This window comes from Oncorhynchus mykiss, chromosome 9 (genome assembly GCF_057628025.1).
Source record: "Oncorhynchus mykiss isolate SJ-2025 chromosome 9, ASM5762802v1, whole genome shotgun sequence".
NCBI classification, from domain to species: domain Eukaryota; kingdom Metazoa; phylum Chordata; class Actinopteri; order Salmoniformes; family Salmonidae; genus Oncorhynchus; species Oncorhynchus mykiss.
The window spans coordinates 41,206,336-41,230,728 of record NC_143030.1 but is presented as its reverse complement, the minus strand read 5'-3'; the positions used below and the strand labels follow the sequence as shown (position 1 = coordinate 41,230,728).

The following is a 24,393-nucleotide window of genomic DNA, read 5'->3' as shown; positions in this document are numbered from 1 at the left end:
TTCCAAAAGAATGGAACTCATTTATTTTGAGTCAAATGAGACCATGAGACAATACCTATAATCGGTCTTCTCACAAAAACATCTCTAGCTTCCGAACCGTTTGACCTACAAATTCATATGACCACTCTCTGGAATGAGGAGACCCTCACGAACATGGTGGTATTCTCAATTTTTCTCTACATCCCCCACAAGTGTCAGGAGACTCGTCTGAAGTCACAACCGTCTATGTTGCCAAGTTCTGTTTGTAGAATCCAAAATCTTGGGCTACAAACTAATGTGACCCCACTTGTCGCAATGTTCTCCGTTTTGCCCTACGTTCCCAACAAGTGTCACGGGACTAATCTGAAGGTAACCTGTAGTGAGTAAAATGATAGATTTTTCAACCAAGTTATTTTTTTGCTTTCTGCAGCAATGACAGTGAAGATATCGATTGACGTGTCCATGGTGCTTGGAACGATTGAACATCATGTGAGTGTTTTGTGCTTTACTTGTGAGCATAACAGTCTTCCAAAATCTTGACCATGCTTCAGTTCAAATCTTCTGTAGTTCATCTGCTGTGTCTTTCACATTCTGTCTTGTTCAGTCGCGACAGCAAAATGATGACGAGTTTTTACAAATTAATAAAGTGCAAAATGAGATCAATTCATTTTTTAAAAAACAAATGAAAAAATAAGACTTCCAAAAGAATGGAACTCATTTATTTTGAGTCAAATGACGCAAAGGTACGTGAATCAAAGTCAATTAATTTTGAAAATACCCATTCAAATAGATCCGTTTTCAACTAGAGAGATTAAGACTCGGCGTATCCGTCTCAATCCTCCACAACTGCTTATGTTACCCCTCCATATCTGCAGTGAAAGATGGTGGACCTAGATCGGTTTTTGTCAAACCATGAGACAATACCTATAATCGGTCTTCTCACAAAAACATCTCTAGCTTCCGAACCGTTTGACCTACAAATTCATATGACCACTCTCTGGAATGAGGAGACCCTCACGAACATGGTGGTATTCTCAATTGTTCTCTACATCCCCCACAAGTGTCAGGAGACTCGTCTGAAGTCACAACCGTCTATGTTGCCAAGTTCTGTTTGTAGAATCCAAAATCTTGGGCTACAAACTAATGTGACCCCACTTGTCGCAATGTTCTCCGTTTTGCCCTACGTTCCCAACAAGTGTCACGGGACTAATCTGAAGGTAACCTGTAGTGAGTAAAATGATAGATTTTTCAACCAAGTTATTTTTTTGCTTTCTGCAGCAATGACAGTGAAGATATCGATTGACGTGTCCATGGTGCTTGGAACGATTGAACATCATGTGAGTGTTTTGTGCTTTACTTGTGAGCATAACAGTCTTCCAAAATCTTGACCATGCTTCAGTTCAAATCTTCTGTAGTTCATCTGCTGTGTCTTTCACATTCTGTCTTGTTCAGTCGCGACAGCAAAATGATGACGAGTTTTTACAAATTAATAAAGTGCAAAATGAGATCAATTCATTTTTTAAAAAACAAATGAAAAAATAAGACTTCCAAAAGAATGGAACTCATTTATTTTGAGTCAAATGACGCAAAGGTACGTGAATCAAAGTCAATTAATTTTGAAAATACCCATTCAAATAGATCCGTTTTCAACTAGAGAGATTAAGACTCGGCGTATCCGTCTCAATCCTCCACAACTGCTTATGTTACCCCTCCATATCTGCAGTGAAAGATGGTGGACCTAGATCGGTTTTTGTCAAACCATGAGACAATACCTATAATCGGTCTTCTCACAAAAACATCTCTAGCTTCCGAACCGTTTGACCTACAAATTCATATGACCACTCTCTGGAATGAGGAGACCCTCACGAACATGGTGGTATTCTCAATTGTTCTCTACATCCCCCACAAGTGTCAGGAGACTCGTCTGAAGTCACAACCGTCTATGTTGCCAAGTTCTGTTTGTAGAATCCAAAATCTTGGGCTACAAACTAATGTGACCCCACTTGTCGCAATGTTCTCCGTTTTGCCCTACGTTCCCAACAAGTGTCACGGGACTAATCTGAAGGTAACCTGTAGTGATTAAAATGATAGATTTTTCAACCAAGTTATTTTTTTGCTTTCTGCAGCAATGACAGTGAAGATATCGATTGACGTGTCCATGGTGCTTGGAACGATTGAACATCATGTGAGTGTTTTGTGCTTTACTTGTGAGCATAACAGTCTTCCAAAATCTTGACCATGCTTCAGTTCAAATCTTCTGTAGTTCATCTGCTGTGTCTTTCACATTCTGTCTTGTTCAGTCGCGACAGCAAAATGATGACGAGTTTTTACAAATTAATAAAGTGCAAAATGAGATCAATTCATTTTTTTAAAAACAAATGAAAAAATAAGACTTCCAAAAGAATGGAACTCATTTATTTTGAGTCAAATGACGCAAAGGTACGTGAATCAAAGTCAATTAATTTTGAAAATACCCATTCAAATAGATCCGTTTTCAACTAGAGAGATTAAGACTCGGCGTATCCGTCTCAATCCTCCACAACTGCTTATGTTACCCCTCCATATCTGCAGTGAAAGATGGTGGACCTAGATCGGTTTTTGTCAAACCATGAGACAATACCTATAATCGGTCTTCTCACAAAAACATCTCTAGCTTCCGAACCGTTTGACCTACAAATTCATATGACCACTCTCTGGAATGAGGAGACCCTCACGAACATGGTGGTATTCTCAATTGTTCTCTACATCCCCCACAAGTGTCAGGAGACTCGTCTGAAGTCACAACCGTCTATGTTGCCAAGTTCTGTTTGTAGAATCCAAAATCTTGGGCTACAAACTAATGTGACCCCACTTGTCGCAATGTTCTCCGTTTTGCCCTACGTTCCCAACAAGTGTCACGGGACTAATCTGAAGGTAACCTGTAGTGATTAAAATGATAGATTTTTCAACCAGGGACCTCTCGCAACCTAAGCCATAATCATACACCTAAACCGTGAAAGTGAATTATCACTTTCCACCAAAATGACGGTCAAATTATGAGTCGATGTCTCAATGTTGCTACTGAGCTGCACATAGCATTGGTGGTATAGTGGTGAGCATAGCTGCCTTCCAAGCAGTTGACCCGGGGTCGATTCCCGGCCAATGCAGAGCCTGAGGAATTCATTTTTTTTAGGGGCTGGATGTCATTTCAAGTGTATTACATTTGAATCATTATCCTTGTACTTGGAAGTCAGAATTGCTCCTACATTCTGCAGGTTATCTAAAATAATAAATGTTGTGCGACGTTGAACCAACAAGTGCTTATCAAAATGTAGTGATTAAAATGATAGATTTTTCAACCAAGTTATTTTTTTGCTTTCTGCAGCAATGACAGTGAAGATATCGATTGACGTGTCCATGGTGCTTGGAACGATTGAACATCATGTGAGTGTTTTGTGCTTTACTTGTGAGCATAACAGTCTTCCAAAATCTTGACCATGCTTCAGTTCAAATCTTCTGTAGTTCATCTGCTGTGTCTTTCACATTCTGTCTTGTTCAGTCGCGACAGCAAAATGATGACGAGTTTTTACAAATTAATAAAGTGCAAAATGAGATCAATTCATTTTTTTAAAAACAAATGAAAAAATAAGACTTCCAAAAGAATGGAACTCATTTATTTTGAGTCAAATGACGCAAAGGTACGTGAATCAAAGTCAATTAATTTTGAAAATACCCATTCAAATAGATCCGTTTTCAACTAGAGAGATTAAGACTCGGCGTATCCGTCTCAATCCTCCACAACTGCTTATGTTACCCCTCCATATCTGCAGTGAAAGATGGTGGACCTAGATCGGTTTTTGTCAAACCATGAGACAATACCTATAATCGGTCTTCTCACAAAAACATCTCTAGCTTCCGAACCGTTTGACCTACAAATTCATATGACCACTCTCTGGAATGAGGAGACCCTCACGAACATGGTGGTATTCTCAATTTTTCTCTACATCCCCCACAAGTGTCAGGAGACTCGTCTGAAGTCACAACCGTCTATGTTGCCAAGTTCTGTTTGTAGAATCCAAAATCTTGGGCTACAAACTAATGTGACCCCACTTGTCGCAATGTTCTCCGTTTTGCCCTACGTTCCCAACAAGTGTCACGGGACTAATCTGAAGGTAACCTGTAGTGATTAAAATGATAGATTTTTCAACCAAGTTATTTTTTTGCTTTCTGCAGCAATGACAGTGAAGATATCGATTGACGTGTCCATGGTGCTTGGAACGATTGAACATCATGTGAGTGTTTTGTGCTTTACTTGTGAGCATAACAGTCTTCCAAAATCTTGACCATGCTTCAGTTCAAATATTCTGTAGTTCATCTGCTGTGTCTTTCACATTCTGTCTTGTTCAGTCGCGACAGCAAAATGATGACGAGTTTTTACAAATTAATAAAGTGCAAAATGAGATCAATTCATTTTTTTAAAAACAAATGAAAAAATAAGACTTCCAAAAGAATGGAACTCATTTATTTTGAGTCAAATGACGCAAAGGTACGTGAATCAAAGTCATTTAATTTTGAAAATACCCATTCAAATAGATCCGTTTTCAACTAGAGAGATTAAGACTCGGCGTATCCGTCTCAATCCTCCACAACTGCTTATGTTACCCCTCCATATCTGCAGTGAAAGATGGTGGACCTAGATCGGTTTTTGTCAAACCATGAGACAATACCTATAATCGGTCTTCTCACAAAAACATCTCTAGCTTCCGAACCGTTTGACCTACAAATTCATATGACCACTCTCTGGAATGAGGAGACCCTCACGAACATGGTGGTATTCTCAATTTTTCTCTACATCCCCCACAAGTGTCAGGAGACTCGTCTGAAGTCACAACCGTCTATGTTGCCAAGTTCTGTTTGTAGAATCCAAAATCTTGGGCTACAAACTAATGTGACCCCACTTGTCGCAATGTTCTCCGTTTTGCCCTACGTTCCCAACAAGTGTCACGGGACTAATCTGAAGGTAACCTGTAGTGATTAAAATGATAGATTTTTCAACCAAGTTATTTTTTTGCTTTCTGCAGCAATGACAGTGAAGATATCGATTGACGTGTCCATGGTGCTTGGAACGATTGAACATCATGTGAGTGTTTTGTGCTTTACTTGTGAGCATAACAGTCTTCCAAAATCTTGACCATGCTTCAGTTCAAATATTCTGTAGTTCATCTGCTGTGTCTTTCACATTCTGTCTTGTTCAGTCGCGACAGCAAAATGATGACGAGTTTTTACAAATTAATAAAGTGCAAAATGAGATCAATTCATTTTTTTAAAAACAAATGAAAAAATAAGACTTCCAAAAGAATGGAACTCATTTATTTTGAGTCAAATGACGCAAAGGTACGTGAATCAAAGTCATTTAATTTTGAAAATACCCATTCAAATAGATCCGTTTTCAACTAGAGAGATTAAGACTCGGCGTATCCGTCTCAATCCTCCACAACTGCTTATGTTACCCCTCCATATCTGCAGTGAAAGATGGTGGACCTAGATCGGTTTTTGTCAAACCATGAGACAATACCTATAATCGGTCTTCTCACAAAAACATCTCTAGCTTCCGAACCGTTTGACCTACAAATTCATATGACCACTCTCTGGAATGAGGAGACCCTCACGAACATGGTGGTATTCTCAATTTTTCTCTACATCCCCCACAAGTGTCAGGAGACTCGTCTGAAGTCACAACCGTCTATGTTGCCAAGTTCTGTTTGTAGAATCCAAAATCTTGGGCTACAAACTAATGTGACCCCACTTGTCGCAATGTTCTCCGTTTTGCCCTACGTTCCCAACAAGTGTCACGGGACTAATCTGAAGGTAACCTGTAGTGATTAAAATGATAGATTTTTCAACCAAGTTATTTTTTTGCTTTCTGCAGCAATGACAGTGAAGATATCGATTGACGTGTCCATGGTGCTTGGAACGATTGAACATCATGTGAGTGTTTTGTGCTTTACTTGTGAGCATAACAGTCTTCCAAAATCTTGACCATGCTTCAGTTCAAATCTTCTGTAGTTCATCTGCTGTGTCTTTCACATTCTGTCTTGTTCAGTCGCGACAGCAAAATGATGACGAGTTTTTACAAATTAATAAAGTGCAAAATGAGATCAATTCATTTTTTTAAAAACAAATGAAAAAATAAGACTTCCAAAAGAATGGAACTCATTTATTTTGAGTCAAATGACGCAAAGGTACGTGAATCAAAGTCAATTAATTTTGAAAATACCCATTCAAATAGATCCGTTTTCAACTAGAGAGATTAAGACTCGGCGTATCCGTCTCAATCCTCCACAACTGCTTATGTTACCCCTCCATATCTGCAGTGAAAGATGGTGGACCTAGATCGGTTTTTGTCAAACCATGAGACAATACCTATAATCGGTCTTCTCACAAAAACATCTCTAGCTTCCGAACCGTTTGACCTACAAATTCATATGACCACTCTCTGGAATGAGGAGACCCTCACGAACATGGTGGTATTCTCAATTGTTCTCTACATCCCCCACAAGTGTCAGGAGACTCGTCTGAAGTCACAACCGTCTATGTTGCCAAGTTCTGTTTGTAGAATCCAAAATCTTGGGCTACAAACTAATGTGACCCCACTTGTCGCAATGTTCTCCGTTTTGCCCTACGTTCCCAACAAGTGTCACGGGACTAATCTGAAGGTAACCTGTAGTGATTAAAATGATAGATTTTTCAACCAAGTTATTTTTTTGCTTTCTGCAGCAATGACAGTGAAGATATCGATTGACGTGTCCATGGTGCTTGGAACGATTGAACATCATGTGAGTGTTTTGTGCTTTACTTGTGAGCATAACAGTCTTCCAAAATCTTGACCATGCTTCAGTTCAAATCTTCTGTAGTTCATCTGCTGTGTCTTTCACATTCTGTCTTGTTCAGTCGCGACAGCAAAATGATGACGAGTTTTTACAAATTAATAAAGTGCAAAATGAGATCAATTCATTTTTTTAAAAACAAATGAAAAAATAAGACTTCCAAAAGAATGGAACTCATTTATTTTGAGTCAAATGACGCAAAGGTACGTGAATCAAAGTCAATTCATTTTGAAAATACCCATTCAAATAGATCCGTTTTCAACTAGAGAGATTAAGACTCGGCGTATCCGTCTCAATCCTCCACAACTGCTTATGTTACCCCTCCATATCTGCAGTGAAAGATGGTGGACCTAGATCGGTTTTTGTCAAACCATGAGACAATACCTATAATCGGTCTTCTCACAAAAACATCTCTAGCTTCCGAACCGTTTGACCTACAAATTCATATGACCACTCTCTGGAATGAGGAGACCCTCACGAACATGGTGGTATTCTCAATTGTTCTCTACATCCCCCACAAGTGTCAGGAGACTCGTCTGAAGTCACAACCGTCTATGTTGCCAAGTTCTGTTTGTAGAATCCAAAATCTTGGGCTACAAACTAATGTGACCCCACTTGTCGCAATGTTCTCCGTTTTGCCCTACGTTCCCAACAAGTGTCACGGGACTAATCTGAAGGTAACCTGTAGTGATTAAAATGATAGATTTTTCAACCAAGTTATTTTTTTGCTTTCTGCAGCAATGACAGTGAAGATATCGATTGACGTGTCCATGGTGCTTGGAACGATTGAACATCATGTGAGTGTTTTGTGCTTTACTTGTGAGCATAACAGTCTTCCAAAATCTTGACCATGCTTCAGTTCAAATCTTCTGTAGTTCATCTGCTGTGTCTTTCACATTCTGTCTTGTTCAGTCGCGACAGCAAAATGATGACGAGTTTTTACAAATTAATAAAGTGCAAAATGAGATCAATTCATTTTTTTAAAAACAAATGAAAAAATAAGACTTCCAAAAGAATGGAACTCATTTATTTTGAGTCAAATGACGCAAAGGTACGTGAATCAAAGTCAATTCATTTTGAAAATACCCATTCAAATAGATCCGTTTTCAACTAGAGAGATTAAGACTCGGCGTATCCGTCTCAATCCTCCACAACTGCTTATGTTACCCCTCCATATCTGCAGTGAAAGATGGTGGACCTAGATCGGTTTTTGTCAAACCATGAGACAATACCTATAATCGGTCTTCTCACAAAAACATCTCTAGCTTCCGAACCGTTTGACCTACAAATTCATATGACCACTCTCTGGAATGAGGAGACCCTCACGAACATGGTGGTATTCTCAATTGTTCTCTACATCCCCCACAAGTGTCAGGAGACTCGTCTGAAGTCACAACCGTCTATGTTGCCAAGTTCTGTTTGTAGAATCCAAAATCTTGGGCTACAAACTAATGTGACCCCACTTGTCGCAATGTTCTCCGTTTTGCCCTACGTTCCCAACAAGTGTCACGGGACTAATCTGAAGGTAACCTGTAGTGATTAAAATGATAGATTTTTCAACCAAGTTATTTTTTTGCTTTCTGCAGCAATGACAGTGAAGATATCGATTGACGTGTCCATGGTGCTTGGAACGATTGAACATCATGTGAGTGTTTTGTGCTTTACTTGTGAGCATAACAGTCTTCCAAAATCTTGACCATGCTTCAGTTCAAATCTTCTGTAGTTCATCTGCTGTGTCTTTCACATTCTGTCTTGTTCAGTCGCGACAGCAAAATGATGACGAGTTTTTACAAATTAATAAAGTGCAAAATGAGATCAATTCATTTTTTTAAAAACAAATGAAAAAATAAGACTTCCAAAAGAATGGAACTCATTTATTTTGAGTCAAATGACGCAAAGGTACGTGAATCAAAGTCAATTCATTTTGAAAATACCCATTCAAATAGATCCGTTTTCAACTAGAGAGATTAAGACTCGGCGTATCCGTCTCAATCCTCCACAACTGCTTATGTTACCCCTCCATATCTGCAGTGAAAGATGGTGGACCTAGATCGGTTTTTGTCAAACCATGAGACAATACCTATAATCGGTCTTCTCACAAAAACATCTCTAGCTTCCGAACCGTTTGACCTACAAATTCATATGACCACTCTCTGGAATGAGGAGACCCTCACGAACATGGTGGTATTCTCAATTGTTCTCTACATCCCCCACAAGTGTCAGGAGACTCGTCTGAAGTCACAACCGTCTATGTTGCCAAGTTCTGTTTGTAGAATCCAAAATCTTGGGCTACAAACTAATGTGACCCCACTTGTCGCAATGTTCTCCGTTTTGCCCTACGTTCCCAACAAGTGTCACGGGACTAATCTGAAGGTAACCTGTAGTGATTAAAATGATAGATTTTTCAACCAAGTTATTTTTTTGCTTTCTGCAGCAATGACAGTGAAGATATCGATTGACGTGTCCATGGTGCTTGGAACGATTGAACATCATGTGAGTGTTTTGTGCTTTACTTGTGAGCATAACAGTCTTCCAAAATCTTGACCATGCTTCAGTTCAAATCTTCTGTAGTTCATCTGCTGTGTCTTTCACATTCTGTCTTGTTCAGTCGCGACAGCAAAATGATGACGAGTTTTTACAAATTAATAAAGTGCAAAATGAGATCAATTCATTTTTTTAAAAACAAATGAAAAAATAAGACTTCCAAAAGAATGGAACTCATTTATTTTGAGTCAAATGACGCAAAGGTACGTGAATCAAAGTCAATTCATTTTGAAAATACCCATTCAAATAGATCCGTTTTCAACTAGAGAGATTAAGACTCGGCGTATCCGTCTCAATCCTCCACAACTGCTTATGTTACCCCTCCATATCTGCAGTGAAAGATGGTGGACCTAGATCGGTTTTTGTCAAACCATGAGACAATACCTATAATCGGTCTTCTCACAAAAACATCTCTAGCTTCCGAACCGTTTGACCTACAAATTCATATGACCACTCTCTGGAATGAGGAGACCCTCACGAACATGGTGGTATTCTCAATTGTTCTCTACATCCCCCACAAGTGTCAGGAGACTCGTCTGAAGTCACAACCGTCTATGTTGCCAAGTTCTGTTTGTAGAATCCAAAATCTTGGGCTACAAACTAATGTGACCCCACTTGTCGCAATGTTCTCCGTTTTGCCCTACGTTCCCAACAAGTGTCACGGGACTAATCTGAAGGTAACCTGTAGTGATTAAAATGATAGATTTTTCAACCAAGTTATTTTTTTGCTTTCTGCAGCAATGACAGTGAAGATATCGATTGACGTGTCCATGGTGCTTGGAACGATTGAACATCATGTGAGTGTTTTGTGCTTTACTTGTGAGCATAACAGTCTTCCAAAATCTTGACCATGCTTCAGTTCAAATCTTCTGTAGTTCATCTGCTGTGTCTTTCACATTCTGTCTTGTTCAGTCGCGACAGCAAAATGATGACGAGTTTTTACAAATTAATAAAGTGCAAAATGAGATCAATTCATTTTTTTAAAAACAAATGAAAAAATAAGACTTCCAAAAGAATGGAACTCATTTATTTTGAGTCAAATGACGCAAAGGTACGTGAATCAAAGTCAATTAATTTTGAAAATACCCATTCAAATAGATCCGTTTTCAACTAGAGAGATTAAGACTCGGCGTATCCGTCTCAATCCTCCACAACTGCTTATGTTACCCCTCCATATCTGCAGTGAAAGATGGTGGACCTAGATCGGTTTTTGTCAAACCATGAGACAATACCTATAATCGGTCTTCTCACAAAAACATCTCTAGCTTCCGAACCGTTTGACCTACAAATTCATATGACCACTCTCTGGAATGAGGAGACCCTCACGAACATGGTGGTATTCTCAATTGTTCTCTACATCCCCCACAAGTGTCAGGAGACTCGTCTGAAGTCACAACCGTCTATGTTGCCAAGTTCTGTTTGTAGAATCCAAAATCTTGGGCTACAAACTAATGTGACCCCACTTGTCGCAATGTTCTCCGTTTTGCCCTACGTTCCCAACAAGTGTCACGGGACTAATCTGAAGGTAACCTGTAGTGATTAAAATGATAGATTTTTCAACCAAGTTATTTTTTTGCTTTCTGCAGCAATGACAGTGAAGATATCGATTGACGTGTCCATGGTGCTTGGAACGATTGAACATCATGTGAGTGTTTTGTGCTTTACTTGTGAGCATAACAGTCTTCCAAAATCTTGACCATGCTTCAGTTCAAATCTTCTGTAGTTCATCTGCTGTGTCTTTCACATTCTGTCTTGTTCAGTCGCGACAGCAAAATGATGACGAGTTTTTACAAATTAATAAAGTGCAAAATGAGATCAATTCATTTTTTTAAAAACAAATGAAAAAATAAGACTTCCAAAAGAATGGAACTCATTTATTTTGAGTCAAATGACGCAAAGGTACGTGAATCAAAGTCAATTAATTTTGAAAATACCCATTCAAATAGATCCGTTTTCAACTAGAGAGATTAAGACTCGGCGTATCCGTCTCAATCCTCCACAACTGCTTATGTTACCCCTCCATATCTGCAGTGAAAGATGGTGGACCTAGATCGGTTTTTGTCAAACCATGAGACAATACCTATAATCGGTCTTCTCACAAAAACATCTCTAGCTTCCGAACCGTTTGACCTACAAATTCATATGACCACTCTCTGGAATGAGGAGACCCTCACGAACATGGTGGTATTCTCAATTGTTCTCTACATCCCCCACAAGTGTCAGGAGACTCGTCTGAAGTCACAACCGTCTATGTTGCCAAGTTCTGTTTGTAGAATCCAAAATCTTGGGCTACAAACTAATGTGACCCCACTTGTCGCAATGTTCTCCGTTTTGCCCTACGTTCCCAACAAGTGTCACGGGACTAATCTGAAGGTAACCTGTAGTGATTAAAATGATAGATTTTTCAACCAAGTTATTTTTTTGCTTTCTGCAGCAATGACAGTGAAGATATCGATTGACGTGTCCATGGTGCTTGGAACGATTGAACATCATGTGAGTGTTTTGTGCTTTACTTGTGAGCATAACAGTCTTCCAAAATCTTGACCATGCTTCAGTTCAAATCTTCTGTAGTTCATCTGCTGTGTCTTTCACATTCTGTCTTGTTCAAGGATCTGCAAAAGGGCTCATCCGGGATTTGAACCCGGGACCTCTCGCACCCTAAGCGAGAATCATACCCCTAGACCAACGAGCCTTATGCAAAAAGTTATTTTTTTGCTTTCTGCAGCAATGACAGTGAAGATATCGATTGACGTGTCCATGGTGCTTGGAACGATTGAACATCATGTGAGTGTTTTGTGCTTTACTTGTGAGCATAACAGTCTTCCAAAATCTTGACCATGCTTCAGTTCAAATCTTCTGTAGTTCATCTGCTGTGTCTTTCACATTCTGTCTTGTTCAGTCGCGACAGCAAAATGATGACGAGTTTTTACAAATTAATAAAGTGCAAAATGAGATCAATTCATTTTTTTTAAAAACAAATGAAAAAATAAGACTTCCAAAAGAATGGAACTCATTTATTTTGAGTCAAATGAGACCATGAGACAATACCTATAATCGGTCTTCTCACAAAAACATCTCTAGCTTCCGAACCGTTTGACCTACAAATTCATATGACCACTCTCTGGAATGAGGAGACCCTCACGAACATGGTGGTATTCTCAATTGTTCTCTACATCCCCCACAAGTGTCAGGAGACTCGTCTGAAGTCACAACCGTCTATGTTGCCAAGTTCTGTTTGTAGAATCCAAAATCTTGGGCTACAAACTAATGTGACCCCACTTGTCGCAATGTTCTCCGTTTTGCCCTACGTTCCCAACAAGTGTCACGGGACTAATCTGAAGGTAACCTGTAGTGATTAAAATGATAGATTTTTCAACCAGGGACCTCTCGCAACCTAAGCCATAATCATACACCTAAACCGTGAAAGTGAATTATCACTTTCCACCAAAATGACGGTCAAATTATGAGTCGATGTCTCAATGTTGCTACTGAGCTGCACATAGCATTGGTGGTATAGTGGTGAGCATAGCTGCCTTCCAAGCAGTTGACCTGGGATCGATTCCCGGCCAATGCAGAGCCTGAGGAATTCATTTGTTTTAGGGGCTGGATGTCATTTCAAGTGTATTACATTTGAATCATTATCCTTGTACTTGGAAGTCAGAATTGCTCCTACATTCTGCAGGTTATCTAAAATAATAAATGTTGTGCGACGTTGAACCAACAAGTGCTTATCAAAATAGATTTGCAGTCCTATCGCCAAAACCATTCAGCCACCTTGTCCTGCGCCCAAGAGGTGATAGTCGGCATTCCGACGAGATCTGCCTGTCTGAGATTGTTCAAGGATCTGCAAAAGGGCTCATCCGGGATTTGAACCCGGGACCTCTCGCACCCTAAGCGAGAATCATACCCCTAGACCAACGAGCCTTATGCAAAAAGTTATTTTTTTGCTTTCTGCAGCAATGACAGTGAAGATATCGATTGACGTGTCCATGGTGCTTGGAACGATTGAACATCATGTGAGTGTTTTGTGCTTTACTTGTGAGCATAACAGTCTTCCAAAATCTTGACCATGCTTCAGTTCAAATCTTCTGTAGTTCATCTGCTGTGTCTTTCACATTCTGTCTTGTTCAGTCGCGACAGCAAAATGATGACGAGTTTTTACAAATTAATAAAGTGCAAAATGAGATCAATTCATTTTTTTAAAAACAAATGAAAAAATAAGACTTCCAAAAGAATGGAAATCATTTATTTTGAGTCAAATGAGACCATGAGACAATACCTATAATCGGTCTTCTCACAAAAACATCTCTAGCTTCCGAACCGTTTGACCTACAAATTCATATGACCACTCTCTGGAATGAGGAGACCCTCACGAACATGGTGGTATTCTCAATTTTTCTCTACATCCCCCACAAGTGTCAGGAGACTCGTCTGAAGTCACAACCGTCTATGTTGCCAAGTTCTGTTTGTAGAATCCAAAATCTTGGGCTACAAACTAATGTGACCCCACTTGTCGCAATGTTCTCCGTTTTGCCCTACGTTCCCAACAAGTGTCACAGGACTAATCTGAAGGTAACCTGTAGTGATTAAAATGATAGATTTTTCAACCAAGTTATTTTTTTGCTTTCTGCAGCAATGACAGTGAAGATATCGATTGACGTGTCCATGGTGCTTGGAACGATTGAACATCATGTGAGTGTTTTGTGCTTTACTTGTGAGCATAACAGTCTTCCAAAATCTTGACCATGCTTCAGTTCAAATCTTCTGTAGTTCATCTGCTGTGTCTTTCACATTCTGTCTTGTTCAGTCGCGACAGCAAAATGATGACGAGTTTTTACAAATTAATAAAGTGCAAAATGAGATCAATTCATTTTTTTAAAAACAAATGAAAAAATAAGACTTCCAAAAGAATGGAACTCATTTATTTTGAGTCAAATGACGCAAAGGTACGTGAATCAAAGTCAATTAATTTTGAAAATACCCATTCAAATAGATCCGTTTTCAACTAGAGAGATTAAGACTCGGCGTATCCGTCTCAATCCTCCACAACTGCTTATGTTACCCCTCCATATCTGCAGTGAAAGATGGTGGACCTAGATCGGTTTTTGTCAAACCATGAGACAATACCTATAATCGGTCTTCTCACAAAAACATCTCTAGCTTCCGAACCGTTTGACCTACAAATTCATATGACCACTCTCTGGAATGAGGAGACCCTCACGAACATGGTGGTATTCTCAATTTTTCTCTACATCCCCCACAAGTGTCAGGAGACTCGTCTGAAGTCACAACCGTCTATGTTGCCAAGTTCTGTTTGTAGAATCCAAAATCTTGGGCTACAAACTAATGTGACCCCACTTGTCGCAATGTTCTCCGTTTTGCCCTACGTTCCCAACAAGTGTCACGGGACTAATCTGAAGGTAACCTGTAGTGATTAAAATGATAGATTTTTCAACCAAGTTATTTTTTTGCTTTCTGCAGCAATGACAGTGAAGATATCGATTGACGTGTCCATGGTGCTTGGAACGATTGAACATCATGTGAGTGTTTTGTGCTTTACTTGTGAGCATAACAGTCTTCCAAAATCTTGACCATGCTTCAGTTCAAATCTTCTGTAGTTCATCTGCTGTGTCTTTCACATTCTGTCTTGTTCAGTCGCGACAGCAAAATGATGACGAGTTTTTACAAATTAATAAAGTGCAAAATGAGATCAATTCATTTTTTTAAAAACAAATGAAAAAATAAGACTTCCAAAAGAATGGAACTCATTTATTTTGAGTCAAATGACGCAAAGGTACGTGAATCAAAGTCAATTAATTTTGAAAATACCCATTCAAATAGATCCGTTTTCAACTAGAGAGATTAAGACTCGGCGTATCCGTCTCAATCCTCCACAACTGCTTATGTTACCCCTCCTTATCTGCAGTGAAAGATGGTGGACCTAGATCGGTTTTTGTCAAACCATGAGACAATACCTATAATCGGTCTTCTCACAAAAACATCTCTAGCTTCCGAACCGTTTGACCTACAAATTCATATGACCACTCTCTGGAATGAGGAGACCCTCACGAACATGGTGGTATTCTCAATTGTTCTCTACATCCCCCACAAGTGTCAGGAGACTCGTCTGAAGTCACAACCGTCTATGTTGCCAAGTTCTGTTTGTAGAATCCAAAATCTTGGGCTACAAACTAATGTGACCCCACTTGTCGCAATGTTCTCCGTTTTGCCCTACGTTCCCAACAAGTGTCACGGGACTAATCTGAAGGTAACCTGTAGTGATTAAAATGATAGATTTTTCAACCAAGTTATTTTTTTGCTTTCTGCAGCAATGACAGTGAAGATATCGATTGACGTGTCCATGGTGCTTGGAACGATTGAACATCATGTGAGTGTTTTGTGCTTTACTTGTGAGCATAACAGTCTTCCAAAATCTTGACCATGCTTCAGTTCAAATCTTCTGTAGTTCATCTGCTGTGTCTTTCACATTCTGTCTTGTTCAGTCGCGACAGCAAAATGATGACGAGTTTTTACAAATTAATAAAGTGCAAAATGAGATCAATTCATTTTTTTAAAAACAAATGAAAAAATAAGACTTCCAAAAGAATGGAACTCATTTATTTTGAGTCAAATGACGCAAAGGTACGTGAATCAAAGTCAATTAATTTTGAAAATACCCATTCAAATAGATCCGTTTTCAACTAGAGAGATTAAGACTCGGCGTATCCGTCTCAATCCTCCACAACTGCTTATGTTACCCCTCCATATCTGCAGTGAAAGATGGTGGACCTAGATCGGTTTTTGTCAAACCATGAGACAATACCTATAATCGGTCTTCTCACAAAAACATCTCTAGCTTCCGAACCGTTTGACCTACAAATTCATATGACCACTCTCTGGAATGAGGAGACCCTCACGAACATGGTGGTATTCTCAATTGTTCTCTACATCCCCCACAAGTGTCAGGAGACTCGTCTGAAGTCACAACCGTCTATGTTGCCAAGTTCTGTTTGTAGAATCCAAAATCTTGGGCTACAAACTAATGTGACCCCACTTGTCGCAATGTTCTCCGTTTTGCCCTACGTTCCCAACAAGTGTCACGGGACTAATCTGAAGGTAACCTGTAGTGATTAAAATGATAGATTTTTCAACCAAGTTATTTTTTTGCTTTCTGCAGCAATGACAGTGAAGATATCGATTGACGTGTCCATGGTGCTTGGAACGATTGAACATCATGTGAGTGTTTTGTGCTTTACTTGTGAGCATAACAGTCTTCCAAAATCTTGACCATGCTTCAGTTCAAATCTTCTGTAGTTCATCTGCTGTGTCTTTCACATTCTGTCTTGTTCAAGGATCTGCAAAAGGGCTCATCCGGGATTTGAACCCGGGACCTCTCGCACCCTAAGCGAGAATCATACCCCTAGACCAACGAGCCTTATGCAAAAAGTTATTTTTTTGCTTTCTGCAGCAATGACAGTGAAGATATCGATTGACGTGTCCATGGTGCTTGGAACGATTGAACATCATGTGAGTGTTTTGTGCTTTACTTGTGAGCATAACAGTCTTCCAAAATCTTGACCATGCTTCAGTTCAAATCTTCTGTAGTTCATCTGCTGTGTCTTTCACATTCTGTCTTGTTCAGTCGCGACAGCAAAATGATGACGAGTTTTTACAAATTAATAAAGTGCAAAATGAGATCAATTCATTTTTTTTAAAAACAAATGAAAAAATAAGACTTCCAAAAGAATGGAACTCATTTATTTTGAGTCAAATGAGACCATGAGACAATACCTATAATCGGTCTTCTCACAAAAACATCTCTAGCTTCCGAACCGTTTGACCTACAAATTCATATGACCACTCTCTGGAATGAGGAGACCCTCACGAACATGGTGGTATTCTCAATTTTTCTCTACATCCCCCACAAGTGTCAGGAGACTCGTCTGAAGTCACAACCGTCTATGTTGCCAAGTTCTGTTTGTAGAATCCAAAATCTTGGGCTACAAACTAATGTGACCCCACTTGTCGCAATGTTCTCCGTTTTGCCCTACGTTCCCAACAAGTGTCACGGGACTAATCTGAAGGTAACCTGTAGTGATTAAAATGATAGATTTTTCAACCAAGTTATTTTTTTGCTTTCTGCAGCAATGACAGTGAAGATATCGATTGACGTGTCCATGGTGCTTGGAACGATTGAACATCATGTGAGTGTTTTGTGCTTTACTTGTGAGCATAACAGTCTTCCAAAATCTTGACCATGCTTCAGTTCAAATCTTCTGTAGTTCATCTGCTGTGTCTTTCACATTCTGTCTTGTTCAGTCGCGACAGCAAAATGATGACGAGTTTTTACAAATTAATAAAGTGCAAAATGAGATCAATTCATTTTTTTAAAAACAAATGAAAAAATAAGACTTCCAAAAGAATGGAACTCATTTATTTTGAGTCAAATGACGCAAAGGTACGTGAATCAAAGTCAATTAATTTTGAAAATACCCATTCAAATAGATCCGTTTTCAACTAGAGAGATTAAGACTCGGCGTATCCGTCTCAATCCTCCACAACTGCTTATGTTACCCCTCCATATCTGCAGTGAAAGATGGTGGACCTAGATCGGTTTTTGTCAAACCATGAGACAATACCTATAATCGGTCTTCTCACAAAAACATCTCTAGCTTCCGAACCGTTTGACCTACAAATTCATATGACCACTCTCTGGAATGAGGAGACCCTCACGAACATGGTGGTATTCTCAATTGTTCTCTACATCCCCCACAAGTGTCAGGAGACTCGTCTGAAGTCACAACCGTCTATGTTGCCAAGTTCTGTTTGTAGAATCCAAAATCTTGGGCTACAAACTAATGTGACCCCACTTGTCGCAATGTTCTCCGTTTTGCCCTACGTTCCCAACAAGTGTCACGGGACTAATCTGAAGGTAACCTGTAGTGATTAAAATGATAGATTTTTCAACCAAGTTATTTTTTTGCTTTCTGCAGCAATGACAGTGAAGATATCGATTGACGTGTCCATGGTGCTTGGAACGATTGAACATCATGTGAGTGTTTTGTGCTTTACTTGTGAGCATAACAGTCTTCCAAAATCTTGACCATGCTTCAGTTCAAATCTTCTGTAGTTCATCTGCTGTGTCTTTCACATTCTGTCTTGTTCAAGGATCTGCAAAAGGGCTCATCCGGGATTTGAACCCGGGACCTCTCGCACCCTAAGCGAGAATCATACCCCTAGACCAACGAGCCTTATGCAAAAAGTTATTTTTTTGCTTTCTGCAGCAATGACAGTGAAGATATCGATTGACGTGTCCATGGTGCTTGGAACGATTGAACATCATGTGAGTGTTTTGTGCTTTACTTGTGAGCATAACAGTCTTCCAAAATCTTGACCATGCTTCAGTTCAAATCTTCTGTAGTTCATCTGCTGTGTCTTTCACATTCTGTCTTGTTCAGTCGCGACAGCAAAATGATGACGAGTTTTTACAAATTAATAAAGTGCAAAATGAGATCAATTCATTTTTTTTAAAAACAAATGAAAAAATAAGACTTCCAAAAGAATGGAACTCATTTATTTTGAGTCAAATGAGACCATGAGACAATACCTATAATCGGTCTTCTCACAAAAACATCTCTAGCTTCCGAACCGTTTGACCTACAAATTCATATGACCACTCTCTGGAATGAGGAGACCCTCACGAACATGGTGGTATTCTCAATTGTTCTCTACATCCCCCACAAGTGTCAGGAGACTCGTCTGAAGTCACAACCGTCTATGTTGCCAAGTTCTGTTTGTAGAATCCAAAATCTTGGGCTACAAACTAATGTGACCCCACTTGTCGCAATGTTCTCCGTTTTGCCCTACGTTCCCAACAAGTGTCACGGGACTAATCTGAAGGTAACCTGTAGTGATTAAAATGATAGATTTTTCAACCAAGTTATTTTTTTGCTTTCTGCAGCAATGACAGTGAAGATATCGATTGACGTGTCCATGGTGCTTGGAACGATTGAACATCATGTGAGTGTTTTGTGCTTTACTTGTGAGCATAACAGTCTTCCAAAATCTTGACCATGCTTCAGTTCAAATCTTCTGTAGTTCATCTGCTGTGTCTTTCACATTCTGTCTTGTTCAGTCGCGACAGCAAAATGATGACGAGTTTTTACAAATTAATAAAGTGCAAAATGAGATCAATTCATTTTTTTAAAAACAAATGAAAAAATAAGACTTCCAAAAGAATGGAACTCATTTATTTTGAGTCAAATGACGCAAAGGTACGTGAATCAAAGTCAATTAATTTTGAAAATACCCATTCAAATAGATCCGTTTTCAACTAGAGAGATTAAGACTCGGCGTATCCGTCTCAATCCTCCACAACTGCTTATGTTACCCCTCCATATCTGCAGTGAAAGATGGTGGACCTAGATCGGTTTTTGTCAAACCATGAGACAATACCTATAATCGGTCTTCTCACAAAAACATCTCTAGCTTCCGAACCGTTTGACCTACAAATTCATATGACCACTCTCTGGAATGAGGAGACCCTCACGAACATGGTGGTATTCTCAATTGTTCTCTACATCCCCCACAAGTGTCAGGAGACTCGTCTGAAGTCACAACCGTCTATGTTGCCAAGTTCTGTTTGTAGAATCCAAAATCTTGGGCTACAAACTAATGTGACCCCACTTGTCGCAATGTTCTCCGTTTTGCCCTACGTTCCCAACAAGTGTCACGGGACTAATCTGAAGGTAACCTGTAGTGATTAAAATGATAGATTTTTCAACCAAGTTATTTTTTTGCTTTCTGCAGCAATGACAGTGAAGATATCGATTGACGTGTCCATGGTGCTTGGAACGATTGAACATCATGTGAGTGTTTTGTGCTTTACTTGTGAGCATAACAGTCTTCCAAAATCTTGACCATGCTTCAGTTCAAATCTTCTGTAGTTCATCTGCTGTGTCTTTCACATTCTGTCTTGTTCAAGGATCTGCAAAAGGGCTCATCCGGGATTTGAACCCGGGACCTCTCGCACCCTAAGCGAGAATCATACCCCTAGACCAACGAGCCTTATGCAAAAAGTTATTTTTTTGCTTTCTGCAGCAATGACAGTGAAGATATCGATTGACGTGTCCATGGTGCTTGGAACGATTGAACATCATGTGAGTGTTTTGTGCTTTACTTGTGAGCATAACAGTCTTCCAAAATCTTGACCATGCTTCAGTTCAAATCTTCTGTAGTTCATCTGCTGTGTCTTTCACATTCTGTCTTGTTCAGTCGCGACAGCAAAATGATGACGAGTTTTTACAAATTAATAAAGTGCAAAATGAGATCAATTCATTTTTTTTAAAAACAAATGAAAAAATAAGACTTCCAAAAGAATGGAACTCATTTATTTTGAGTCAAATGAGACCATGAGACAATACCTATAATCGGTCTTCTCACAAAAACATCTCTAGCTTCCGAACCGTTTGACCTACAAATTCATATGACCACTCTCTGGAATGAGGAGACCCTCACGAACATGGTGGTATTCTCAATTGTTCTCTACATCCCCCACAAGTGTCAGGAGACTCGTCTGAAGTCACAACCGTCTATGTTGCCAAGTTCTGTTTGTAGAATCCAAAATCTTGGGCTACAAACTAATGTGACCCCACTTGTCGCAATGTTCTCCGTTTTGCCCTACGTTCCCAACAAGTGTCACGGGACTAATCTGAAGGTAACCTGTAGTGATTAAAATGATAGATTTTTCAACCAAGTTATTTTTTTGCTTTCTGCAGCAATGACAGTGAAGATATCGATTGACGTGTCCATGGTGCTTGGAACGATTGAACATCATGTGAGTGTTTTGTGCTTTACTTGTGAGCATAACAGTCTTCCAAAATCTTGACCATGCTTCAGTTCAAATCTTCTGTAGTTCATCTGCTGTGTCTTTCACATTCTGTCTTGTTCAAGGATCTGCAAAAGGGCTCATCCGGGATTTGAACCCGGGACCTCTCGCACCCTAAGCGAGAATCATACCCCTAGACCAACGAGCCTTATGCAAAAAGTTATTTTTTTGCTTTCTGCAGCAATGACAGTGAAGATATCGATTGACGTGTCCATGGTGCTTGGAACGATTGAACATCATGTGAGTGTTTTGTGCTTTACTTGTGAGCATAACAGTCTTCCAAAATCTTGACCATGCTTCAGTTCAAATCTTCTGTAGTTCATCTGCTGTGTCTTTCACATTCTGTCTTGTTCAGTCGCGACAGCAAAATGATGACGAGTTTTTACAAATTAATAAAGTGCAAAATGAGATCAATTCATTTTTTTAAAAACAAATGAAAAAATAAGACTTCCAAAAGAATGGAAATCATTTATTTTGAGTCAAATGAGACCATGAGACAATACCTATAATCGGTCTTCTCACAAAAACATCTCTAGCTTCCGAACCGTTTGACCTACAAATTCATATGACCACTCTCTGGAATGAGGAGACCCTCACGAACATGGTGGTATTCTCAATTGTTCTCTACATCCCCCACAAGTGTCAGGAGACTCGTCTGAAGTCACAACCGTCTATGTTGCCAAGTTCTGTTTGTAGAATCCAAAATCTTGGGCTACAAACTAATGTGACCCCACTTGTCGCAATGTTCTCCGTTTTGCCCTACGTTCCCAACAAGTGTCACGGGACTAATCTGAAGGTAACCTGTAGTGATTAAAATGATAGATTTTTCAACCAAGTTATTTTTTTGCTTTCTGCAGCAATGACAGTGAAGATATCGATTGACGTGTCCATGGTGCTTGGAACGATTGAACATCATGTGAGTGTTTTGTGCTTTACTTGTGAGCATAACAGTCTTCCAAAATCTTGACCATGCTTCAGTTCAAATCTTCTGTAGTTCATCTGCTGTGTCTTTCACATTCTGTCTTGTTCAAGGATCTGCAAAAGGGCTCATCCGGGATTTGAACCCGGGACCTCTCGCACCCTAAGCGAGAATCATACCCCTAGACCAACGAGCCTTATGCAAAAAGTTATTTTTTTGCTTTCTGCAGCAATGACAGTGAAGATATCGATTGACGTGTCCATGGTGCTTGGAACGATTGAACATCATGTGAGTGTTTTGTGCTTTACTTGTGAGCATAACAGTCTTCCAAAATCTTGACCATGCTTCAGTTCAAATCTTCTGTAGTTCATCTGCTGTGTCTTTCACATTCTGTCTTGTTCAGTCGCGACAGCAAAATGATGACGAGTTTTTACAAATTAATAAAGTGCAAAATGAGATCAATTCATTTTTTTAAAAACAAATGAAAAAATAAGACTTCCAAAAGAATGGAAATCATTTATTTTGAGTCAAATGAGACCATGAGACAATACCTATAATCGGTCTTCTCACAAAAACATCTCTAGCTTCCGAACCGTTTGACCTACAAATTCATATGACCACTCTCTGGAATGAGGAGACCCTCACGAACATGGTGGTATTCTCAATTTTTCTCTACATCCCCCACAAGTGTCAGGAGACTCGTCTGAAGTCACAACCGTCTATGTTGCCAAGTTCTGTTTGTAGAATCCAAAATCTTGGGCTACAAACTAATGTGACCCCACTTGTCGCAATGTTCTCCGTTTTGCCCTACGTTCCCAACAAGTGTCACGGGACTAATCTGAAGGTAACCTGTAGTGATTAAAATGATAGATTTTTCAACCAGGGACCTCTCGCAACCTAAGCCATAATCATACACCTAAACCGTGAAAGTGAATTATCACTTTCCACCAAAATGACGGTCAAATTATGAGTCGATGTCTCAATGTTGCTACTGAGCTGCACATAGCATTGGTGGTATAGTGGTGAGCATAGCTGCCTTCCAAGCAGTTGACCCGGGTTCGATTCCCGGCCAATGCAGAGCCTGAGGAATTCATTTGTTTTAGGGGCTGGATGTCATTTCAAGTGTATTACATTTGAATCATTATCCTTGTACTTGGAAGTCAGAATTGCTCCTACATTCTGCAGGTTATCTAAAATAATAAATGTTGTGCGACGTTGAACCAACAAGTGCTTATCAAAATAGATTTGCAGTCCTATCGCCAAAACCATTCAGCCACCTTGTCCTGCGCCCAAGAGGTGATAGTCGGCATTCCGACAAGATCTGCCTGTCTGAGATTGTTCAAGGATCTGCAAAAGGGCTCATCCGGGATTTGAACCCGGGACCTCTCGCACCCTAAGCGAGAATCATACCCCTAGACCAACGAGCCTTATGCAAAAAGTTATTTTTTTGCTTTCTGCAGCAATGACAGTGAAGATATCGATTGACGTGTCCATGGTGCTTGGAACGATTGAACATCATGTGAGTGTTTTGTGCTTTACTTGTGAGCATAACAGTCTTCCAAAATCTTGACCATGCTTCAGTTCAAATCTTCTGTAGTTCATCTGCTGTGTCTTTCACATTCTGTCTTGTTCAGTCGCGACAGCAAAATGATGACGAGTTTTTACAAATTAATAAAGTGCAAAATGAGATCAATTCATTTTTTTAAAAACAAATGAAAAAATAAGACTTCCAAAAGAATGGAACTCATTTATTTTGAGTCAAATGAGACCATGAGACAATACCTATAATCGGTCTTCTCACAAAAACATCTCTAGCTTCCGAACCGTTTGACCTACAAATTCATATGACCACTCTCTGGAATGAGGAGACCCTCACGAACATGGTGGTATTCTCAATTTTTCTCTACATCCCCCACAAGTGTCAGGAGACTCGTCTGAAGTCACAACCGTCTATGTTGCCAAGTTCTGTTTGTAGAATCCAAAATCTTGGGCTACAAACTAATGTGACCCCACTTGTCGCAATGTTCTCCGTTTTGCCCTACGTTCCCAACAAGTGTCACGGGACTAATCTGAAGGTAACCTGTAGTGATTAAAATGATAGATTTTTCAACCAGGGACCTCTCGCAACCTAAGCCATAATCATACACCTAAACCGTGAAAGTGAATTATCACTTTCCACCAAAATGACGGTCAAATTA

At 39.6% G+C, this 24,393-nt stretch overlaps 9 non-coding genes across 9 annotated transcripts; 1 reads left to right on the top strand and 8 right to left on the bottom strand.

Moving 5' to 3' along the window:
* Positions 1–12,009: 12,009 nt before the first annotated feature.
* Positions 12,010–12,081, bottom strand: trnap-agg (transfer RNA proline (anticodon AGG)). Its single transcript has one exon. It is a non-coding gene; the product is annotated as a tRNA-Pro (tRNA).
* A 1,160-nt stretch (positions 12,082–13,241) lies between these two features.
* Positions 13,242–13,313, bottom strand: trnap-agg (transfer RNA proline (anticodon AGG)). Its single transcript has one exon. It is a non-coding gene; the product is annotated as a tRNA-Pro (tRNA).
* Positions 13,314–16,752: 3,439 nt separating this feature from the next.
* On the bottom strand, positions 16,753–16,824 carry trnap-agg (transfer RNA proline (anticodon AGG)). Its single transcript has one exon. It is a non-coding gene; the product is annotated as a tRNA-Pro (tRNA).
* A 1,744-nt stretch (positions 16,825–18,568) lies between these two features.
* Positions 18,569–18,640, bottom strand: trnap-agg (transfer RNA proline (anticodon AGG)). The gene has a single exon. It is a non-coding gene; the product is annotated as a tRNA-Pro (tRNA).
* A 1,744-nt stretch (positions 18,641–20,384) lies between these two features.
* On the bottom strand, positions 20,385–20,456 carry trnap-agg (transfer RNA proline (anticodon AGG)). Its single transcript has one exon. It is a non-coding gene; the product is annotated as a tRNA-Pro (tRNA).
* An 896-nt stretch (positions 20,457–21,352) lies between these two features.
* trnap-agg (transfer RNA proline (anticodon AGG)) lies at positions 21,353–21,424 on the bottom strand. The gene has a single exon. It is a non-coding gene; the product is annotated as a tRNA-Pro (tRNA).
* Positions 21,425–22,319: 895 nt separating this feature from the next.
* On the bottom strand, positions 22,320–22,391 carry trnap-agg (transfer RNA proline (anticodon AGG)). The gene has a single exon. It is a non-coding gene; the product is annotated as a tRNA-Pro (tRNA).
* Positions 22,392–23,200: 809 nt separating this feature from the next.
* On the top strand, positions 23,201–23,272 carry trnag-ucc (transfer RNA glycine (anticodon UCC)). Its single transcript has one exon. It is a non-coding gene; the product is annotated as a tRNA-Gly (tRNA).
* Positions 23,273–23,550: 278 nt separating this feature from the next.
* On the bottom strand, positions 23,551–23,622 carry trnap-agg (transfer RNA proline (anticodon AGG)). Its single transcript has one exon. It is a non-coding gene; the product is annotated as a tRNA-Pro (tRNA).
* Between the last annotated feature and the right edge of the window lie 771 nt (positions 23,623–24,393).